General features: G+C 34.1%; 1 long non-coding RNA gene across 1 annotated transcript; it reads right to left on the bottom strand.

Annotated features, from left to right (window-relative positions):
- Positions 1–6,767: 6,767 nt before the first annotated feature.
- On the bottom strand, positions 6,768–8,420 carry LOC114269002 (uncharacterized). The gene is made up of 2 exons (XR_003631483.2): positions 8,109–8,420; positions 6,768–7,119 (listed from the first exon to the last, which is right to left on the bottom strand). It is a non-coding gene; the product is annotated as an uncharacterized LOC114269002 (long non-coding RNA).
- Between the last annotated feature and the right edge of the window lie 1,358 nt (positions 8,421–9,778).

The raw sequence follows: 9,778 nt of genomic DNA on the forward strand, positions 1-9,778 counted from the left end.
TCATAATGTCCACAATTGATTCCACTATTTTTGATCACCAACATTTACAACATAGGCCAATTTCATGATAATCATTGACTTCATTCTCTCTCTACTTTCCATTTCTAGTTCACAATAATTATTACAATCATCTATTAATTACTTTTCAACTATCACATTTTTCAATTTACCAATGACAATACGCAGCTCAACCATTCATAAACATTAACCCTTTGTCATAGTATATAACCATCAAATAAAAATTAGGGTTTTTCATTTTAAACTTCACAACTAACTTTTAGTAGCATTCATTCATCATATTAACCAAGACATCACAAGATCATCCATTTTAATTTCCTTCTCTTCCCATTTCACATTTCTTATTCGAAAAAAAAAATGAAAAAAAATTTCAACATGAATCAATATTTATATATATAAAAAAAATATCATCTTTTCTTTACATTCTCATAAACATTAAATTAAAAATTAGGGCTACCATCATAAACATGTTCCATTAGCATAAAATTTCCATAATCAACAACAAAAGATAAGATTAAACTATTTGATTCAAAACCCTAAATCTCATCTACATGTATTTAAAAAAAAAAAAAATCACTTATAAACTCATGTTTTTCATGCAATAAAAAGTACCACATATCCATCTATAGTGATATATGGAAGAGAATCAAAGAAATCCCTACCTCAAATATAAAGAAAACCAAATCTAAAAATGCAAGCTTGCCGGATCAAGAATCCGAGACTACCGGTGAGAAGAGTGCAACGAGCTCTCCAACTTCCTTTTACAATGATTGTGCAAAACCTCCCTCTAAGGACTCCCACTCTAAGCTCAAAGCTTGAGCAACAATGGTGGAAATTAGAGAGAGAGAGAGAGAGAGAGAGAGAGAGAGAGACGGACCAACTCTCTAGGAAGGAAAAGGAAAAAGCAGCAGAAGGAGGAAAGAAAAGGCAAAAAGGAAAGGGGTGGGGGCGGCCCCACGTGGGTTGCCTCCTTTTTTTTATTTTTATTTTTTTTATACAAACATCTATATATATATATATACATCAATTAAAATCATTTTAACAACACTTTGATATTTTGTAACATCAAATAATATAATTTGTTTCATCACAAAAATATATTTTTCAATTGATAAAACACATCATAAATTCACATTTCAAACATTTGTTATAATACAATATAATAAATATTAACAACTCTCAAAGTGGTACCTTCCATTCACATAATTAAAAGGACCAAACAATTAAACATGTGTGATATGAACCCAAATTAAATTGATTCTAAATTATGGCTCTTGAATTAAATTTCCACCCATAAATGAAACATGCCCCAAATATATACAAAACTAAACCCAATAAGTTTTACCTCAAGTCATGATTTTAATATCAAATCTCAACACAAAAATTCTACTATAAATTAAACTAAGCACTGTTCAATTCGTAAATTTTTAGAAAATAAATATTCATGCATAAACACTTCGTAAAATTTTCGTAAGTGTTTTGAGCTGTACAATTATTTTTTTTTAACTTTTAAAAAAGCAAGGTCTTCAACTCAAGAGACACAAATTTCACCCTGAACTTGTGTAACAAATAAATAACTGTTTTTCAATTATCATAAACCCATTTACTAATGATCTTTTAATATAAAACAAATATGACTAATCATGTGGTGCAACAACCATTCAATTAAATTATGTAATGATTTTTTTAAAAAAAAATCTAAGTCATTACAACCTACCCAGCTTAAAGAAATTCCGTCCCCAAAATTAGAGTAATACAATAAGAAAATGGGCAAGAAAACTACAAATGCAAATTACCTCCACTGCCTAAGGGTTAAATTCAATATCTAGGACAATTCTCCAAATGCCGGTCTCAAACATTGGTGCCCCCGACAACACCCAAACTACACGGATCACTCGACAACGGAATGGTGAGTCACTTTTTCGACTCCTCCTCAAGGGTAGCAAGGGTTTTAGTCAATCATGGTTGGAGTCTCCCATTATGTATGGGTCCATGGCAACAAGGTCAAACAAGAATGGTTACAAATGTCTCTAGCAACCCATAAGGAATTTACCGAGGTTTACGAAACTCAAATTCAAAGCAATCAGTCCTACTATCACACACTAACATAATGAACACCTCAACTATGGTCCAACGCAATAACCAACCTCCAATATGTAGTATCAAACCTCATTAAGCTCTTGCATTTACACCCTAGAAATTCCAACCCAAACTCACAAGGAAGAAAGAGTTTATCAAAGAACTCAGGCTTGCAATTTAGTGGTACTAACATCGTTAATAGGTTCAAAACGGCCCATCGGCGAAAAAAATTCTACTCAACATTAAGAACATATTTTCTACTACAAACAAAACACGTCACATCATGATTGACAACCCATGCTCAACTCATCACATAAAAGATGTTGAAGAGATTAAGTTACTAATAACAAATATTCACACAATTGGATTTTTTCATTTTTTTTTTTGAAAATTTTCCATTTAAGCACGAGTTTCCTCAAAAGGTGTACAGATTCTCACCAAGTACCAATTATTTCAAAAGGTTTTCAATTCCCAAACAAGAACAAAAGTCTTTCACAAAATAAAGTTTCCATGAAAACCATCAGGCATTGCATATAAAGTATACCAAGTTACAACTTCTTAGTCAAAGAAATTCATAAGTTCTCAATTCCTTGAGATAAACAAACATATACACAACATAAACAAACATGATACCTCTACATCCAACAATACATCACTACTACAGTGATGCCATAACTCAAACACAATGCCTCTACAATAGCAGTCCATAACAGTATTAACCGTGCTTATAAATGACAATGCACAGACAGTGATATAAATTTTGGGAGTCTCATCCCATCACAATCACCAATACTACTTATTAACCGCTTATTACCAAATTCATATTCACAAAAGAAATCTTACGTCATCCCAATCATAGGAATTCCACACCAACCAAAAGAAACAACCACACCCACACTAGTAAGACTCGCCACTCCTATGAATAACACAAAAATTTCTATAATCTCACATCTCATTGTCCAAGGCCAAAATAATTTTGAAGTGACTTCTCGTTGACCTCTCCCGACACAACCAACAATCTCGAACAAGGTGACCATCTACACCTTACACCATTTACCAACATCAACCCCAAAGAGACCAACAAGGTCAACAATAGACTCACCTAATCATGCTAACGCAAGCCTAACCAAAGACTAACATGGATGCCAATCTCAGGGCCAACTATTTTAGGTCCAAACACCACATCCAAGTGCCCCTAACTTAACTATAAGAAGTACTCATAATACTTGCAAATTCCCTAAAAGGCATGCTACCTCAATCCATACACATTCAAGTAAACAACAACATTATTATTCTTATTGTTTATTTATTTTTTTGTTTGAGCCACTAGAACCAATCACAATGATGCAAACTACCAACCCAACAAACAATTTCATAATTAAAAGGGACTTCCAAGTAAGTCCATACTCAATTCTTGAGGAAATTACACATACACAAGTCATAATTTAACACGACGCACCCGCATCTATCAACATATTCTCAACAATGCAAAATTACTAACATTCAATGGCGACCTATCAAGTTAAGAAAATTCATAATTCATTACATGCCCCACTCTTTGGGTTAAACATACAATCATACATACATATCAAAAGTTGGCACAATTCCCAATACATCACAATAATATAACGCCATAATAGCAAGACCACAAAATATTTTGCAATTTTGCCAATGTCTCTACCCCTGCCTGGGCTACTAAGACTAGGTCCGCCTAGAACCCGAAGCATTTTGAGAACTCTTATGACATGGACAATGATGCCTGATGTGTCCTAGATGGCCACACTTGAAACAAACAGGTAACTCTCCACTTTGACATTGACCTGGAGCCTAAATAAGTAGTGGTTTTGGTGACTGCTCCCCCTGTAAGCAACTAGCCACCATATGCCCCGTCTAACTAGATGGTCTTGGTAGTATAAGTGTTGATTGGGTCTAGAACCCTGCTCTCCTCTGCTGCTTACTAGGCCTACTGTACCCTCGAACCGTAGGGATTGCCGATATGGCCTCCTCCCTATCCCGACCAATATCTAGATTGGTAGCTTCTATGTGAGTCGCTGCCTCTACAAGTGTATGATAGTTCCTATGCAAGGACCCTGCCACCATTCCCCGAATATCATCGTGTAATCTTATCTCAAACTCAATACAACGCTGCTCCTCCGTTACCACCAACTCTGGAGCGAACCTAGACAGGCTAGTGAACCTCGCCTCAAATTGTGCCAAAGGAGTAGTGCCTTGGCGCAACTCAACAAATTGTGTCCTCAATCTTTCCCGTTCAGAGGGAGGAAAATACTTGGCTAAAAAGGATTCGGTGAAAGCAACCCAAGTAGTGCCTATAGTGGTCTTAGCATACTTCCACCAATACCCGGCGTCTCCTTTCAGTCGGAAACTCACTAGTGCAACCCTCAGCCAGTCATCCATAATGCCTAGCATCTCCAAAGTTTTAGTGACTTGTTCCAACCAATCATCGGCCTCTAATGGATTAGGCCCTCCTGTGAACTCCAGTGGATTAAAGCGGAAGACCTTCTTTGTAAGCGTGAGGGTACGAGTGTTGTCCTCCTCATTGTGAGCTAGGGCATCCCTCATTGCCCTTACTATCTCGTGTGCAATTTCCTCACCCATAGCCGGTGCTGCAAAAGTGGGTGCTACTGGAGCTGTTGTGCCTCTACCGATCCTTCTATTCCCAACACGCCCTCTTCTCCCTCCTGCAAACATCCTATCAAAGACAAAACCAAACTTAATGAACGATATTTTAGCCTTCTTCGAGGCACTCATCTACCACCTCTAAGTTGCAAGACATACCTAGCACAAAATCACTTAATCACATTGCACATGAACAATTCAAACACTTAATCATGTAATCGAGTCAAGTTCACGAGGATGGCAACTTGTCCCGAAACTCGCAAAGAATTCTCACCAGAAACCACATTGATCAGGCGTGTTTCCAATGAGACCTCAAGGCAAGTTAACAAACAACAAGCACTATCCATGAAACTTAACCCCGTGCTCACGTAAGATGTAACACATAATATACTATCACCTAATCCATCTATATGCAACATCCTCACCAAGCAAAGTAAAACCCATTGTGGTAAAAACCACTTCCCACGAGCTCAAGGTTTTCAAACCTGGTAAGCTCTGATGCAAAGTTGTAATGCCCCAGATTTTATTACTCGAATATCATTATCCAATCCCTGATTATAGTCCATTTCCATAATAATATAAGTGAAAGCAAGAATAAATAGCTAAGCAATAAATGTTCTCTCTCTTATGCACAGTGATGAACTGTTCAATTACAATATGAAGGCATTCTGCCTATAAGTAATAGACCCCGTGGTCAACAAATGAGAAGACTCCATGGTCTTGAACAATACTATAAACTTCTCACTTGAAAAAAATGGTTAACAATGTGGTATGAACACTAATGTCCAGTAGAGATTCCAGGGATTCTAAACAATAGCATAATATAGATATATACAATCATGAATGCTCCAGCTCAATAATTGGCAAGGGTTCGGTTTAAATTAGTTCATTGTGGAAGGACCACCTTTGCAGTAATACCGTCCTTGGCAGAAAAAATAATTGTTCTAAGATTGCCTCATAAATCAGTGTATGATTACTTGGAGCATGTAGATTTGGGAACATATTTGTCTGAAAGAGGATGTAAATTTTTAGAAAAATATCTAATGGTGTCACGACGCAAACCTGCCCCCATAGGTTTAGCGTCATAGCTGGCCAGTAATCTTAAGATTACCAAAGGCCTCTTAGACAAAAATCAAATTATTAGGGGCTAGTGGAAGCAAATATCAAATATACAATGTACATTGAGTTGTGCAGACATATATGGGACAAAAAAAAATTCAAACTTTATATACATAGTTATATTTACGCATCATTCATATACAGATAATACAAAAAGGGACTTAGCCCTATTTACAGAAAAAACAAAAGCTTGTTCAAAATCACAAAGGGAAATAAAAATAAAACTTAGGACTTGTTCACATGATTCACAAAAGACTTCCGGGAACCTCCTTGTAACGCCCCAGATTTTATTACTCGAATATCATTATCCAATCCCTGATTACAGTCCATTTCCATAATAATAAAAGCGGAAGCAAAAATAAATAGCTAAGTAATAAATGTTCTCTCTCGTGAACTGTTCAATTACAATATGATGGCATTTTGCCTACAAGTAATAGACCCGTGGTCAACAAATAAGAAGACTCCATGGTCTTGAACAATATTCCAAGCTTCTCACCAGAAAAAAACGGTTAACAACGTGGGATGAACACTAATGTCCAATAGAGATTCTAATGATTCTAAACAATAGCATAATATAGATATATATGATCATGAATGCTCCCACTCAATAAATATACATAGATAGTGTTGTTTTGCATATCCAAAATATACTTACATACGTATACTTTTCTCAAAAGAATCATTATTTATCATTTCAAGAAAAATCCATTTTCAGACCTTCGTAACTCATTATTTTCAATTCAAAAGGTTTCCAAACCGAAGTCACATCTCAAATATCACACACAATAACCATTTCGGCAACTCTACGACTTATCTTTTATAAACCAAATGATCGCATCATGTTGTTTATTTTCAAAATCAAATCAACAATTAATCCTTTATACCCCTATGCTACTCATTTACATCAAACAACATTAATAAACATAACAATGATATTCTCAATAGAATCAATCCACCTCATAACACAATTTCAACTATATTCTCAATACATATTTTCGTCAATAATAATCTCTACAAATATACACACATTAGCAATAAAATCTCGTAATAAAATAAACAACTTGTCACCTTGCCAAGCCCCATATTACCATCGTGGTCTCGCCAAGAACCATGTCAGTCTGCTTTACCGGTTAGTAGCCGGAAGGAATGCATTACCTCTGTATAGCACAGCCTGCTTTACCAAGTGCTAACTGGAAGGAACACATTACGTCTATATAGCACATCAGCCCACTTCACCAGTTGCAAGCTGGAAGGATCGCGTTACCTCTATATATCACAACCACATTCCATAACACGTGCACCTTAATTTCCTTCCATTCATTCACATATAATTACGTAATTATGCAGTTAATCAACAACACATAAGGTTTCATATCAACCTATTTCACATTAATTCTACAAGTAATGTCGTTCTCCACCGATGGCCAAGGACAAAACCTCTAAGCATTTAATAGTGATAATATAAATTCTTATAAACAAGATGGCGTGATTCTCATAACATTTCCATATCTCAATATTACCAATATTGTCTTGAGTTAGATTAACAATTATACCATCTCATAATGTCCACAATTGATTCCACTATTTTTGATCACCAACATTTACAACATAGGCCAATTTCATGATAATCATTTACTTCATTCTCTCCCTACTTTCCATTTCTAGTTCACAATAATTATTACAATCATCTATTAATTACTTTTCAACTATCACATTTTTCAATTTACCGATGACAATACCTAGCTCAACCATTCATAAACATTAACCCTTTTTCATAGTACATAACCATCAAATAAAAATTAGGGTTTTTCATTTTAAACTTCACAACTAACTTTTAATAGCATCCATTCATCATATTAACCAAGACATCACAAGATCAACCATTTAAATTTCCTTTTCTTCCCATTTCACATTTCTTATTCATAAAAAAAGAAAAAAGAAAAAAAAAAGAAAAAATTCACATGAATCAATATATATATATATATATATAATCATCTTTTCTTTACATTCTCATAAACATTAAATTAAAAATTAGGACTTTTTATTTCAACCATCATAAACATGTTCTGTTAGCTTAAAATTTCCATAATCAATAACAAAAGATAAGATTAAACTATTTGATTCAAAACCCTAAATCTAAACTACATGTATTTTAAAAAAAAAAAATTACTTATAAACTCATGTTTTTCATGCAGTAAAAAGTACCATATATCCATCTATAGTGATATATTGAAGAGAATCAAAGAAATCCCTACCTCAAATATGATGAAAAGCAAATCTAAAAATGCAAGCTTGCCGGATCAAGAATCCGAGAATATCGGTGCAAAGAGTGCAGCGAGCTCTCCAACTTCCTTTTACAAAGATTGTGCAAAATCTCCCTCCAAGGACTCCCACTCTAAGCTCAAAGCTTGAGCAACAATGGTGGAAATTGGAGAGAGAGAGAGAGAGAGAGAGAGACAGAGAGAGAGACGGTCCAACTCTGTGGGAAGGAAAAGAAAAATGCAGCAGAAGGAGAAAAGAAAAGGTAAAAAGAAAAGAGGTGGGGGTAGCCCCACGTGGGTTCCCTCCTTTTTTTATTTATTTTTTATTGTTTTTTATACAAACATCTATATATATATAGATCAATTAAAATCATTTTACCAACACTTTAATATTTTGTAACATAAAATAATATAAGTTGTTTCATTACAAAAATATATTTTTCGATTGATAAAACACATCATAAATTCACATTTCAAACATTTATTATAATAAATATAATAAATAATAACAACTCTCAAAGTGGTACCTTCCATTCACATAATTAATTGGACCAAACAATTAAACATGTGTTATATGAACCCAAATTAAATTGATTCTAAATTATGGATCTTGAATTAAATTTTCACCCATAAACTAAACATGCCCCAAATATATACAAAACTAAACCCAATAAATTTTACCTCAAGTCATGATTTTAATATCAAATCTCAACACAAAAATTCTACTATAAATTAAACTAAACATTGTTTAATTCGTAAATTTTTAGAAAATAAATATTCATGCATAAACACTTCGTAAAATTTCCGTAAGTGTTTTGAGCTATACAACTATTTTTTAAAAAAATTTACAAAAGCAAGGTCTTCAACTCAAGAGACACAAATTTCACCCTGAACTTGTGTAACAAAAAAAACCATTTACAAATGATCTTTTAATATAAAACAAATATGACTAATCACGTGGGGCAACAACCATTCAATTAAATTGTGTAATGATTTTTGTTTAAAAAAATCCGAGTCATTACAACCTCCTCATGAGGCACAGTGGTTACTTGACAGAATAGATCCAAACTTGAAGTTCTAAACCTGGTCACATGCCTGATCACCTACATACATAATATAAACAATAAGCTGGAGTCCAGTGAATAACAACAGAGTAAAGGTTTTTATGAATGATGTCCACACCAGATTTAGAAATCAGAATTCAGATCAAAAAACATATTCATATTCATATTCAGATTTGTAAACTGACATACATGGTACATTCATTTGCTAACAGAATAGAATGGTCATATAAGACCCACGTGCACGTGTAGAGTAGATGGTCATAAAGACCCATATCATATTAGACAGATGATTATGCATAATCTTAACAGATAGTTCCATGATTGGAACCGACAAGAATTCCTAGAACTAGGTAACAGATAACAAATATCACATAACAGATGCTAAGGATGCCACTATTACATTTCAGAAAGCTGGACATTCATTCTTTTATATAGAAATTATCATTTCAAAAAAGCAGAGTAACTTAATTAGAAAATAACTTAAGTACAAACATATCTTTACAGAGTTGTTACTTATAGATAGCTCCAGATACAGGTCAGACAGATCAGATGGATCAGACAAACGGTAGCGCGTGACCTACACAAAAACATAACAAATAT

Source organism: Camellia sinensis, chromosome 4 (assembly GCF_055761805.1).
Source record: "Camellia sinensis isolate YWXY chromosome 4, ASM5576180v1, whole genome shotgun sequence".
In the NCBI taxonomy this organism is placed as follows: Eukaryota; Viridiplantae; Streptophyta; class Magnoliopsida; order Ericales; family Theaceae; genus Camellia; species Camellia sinensis.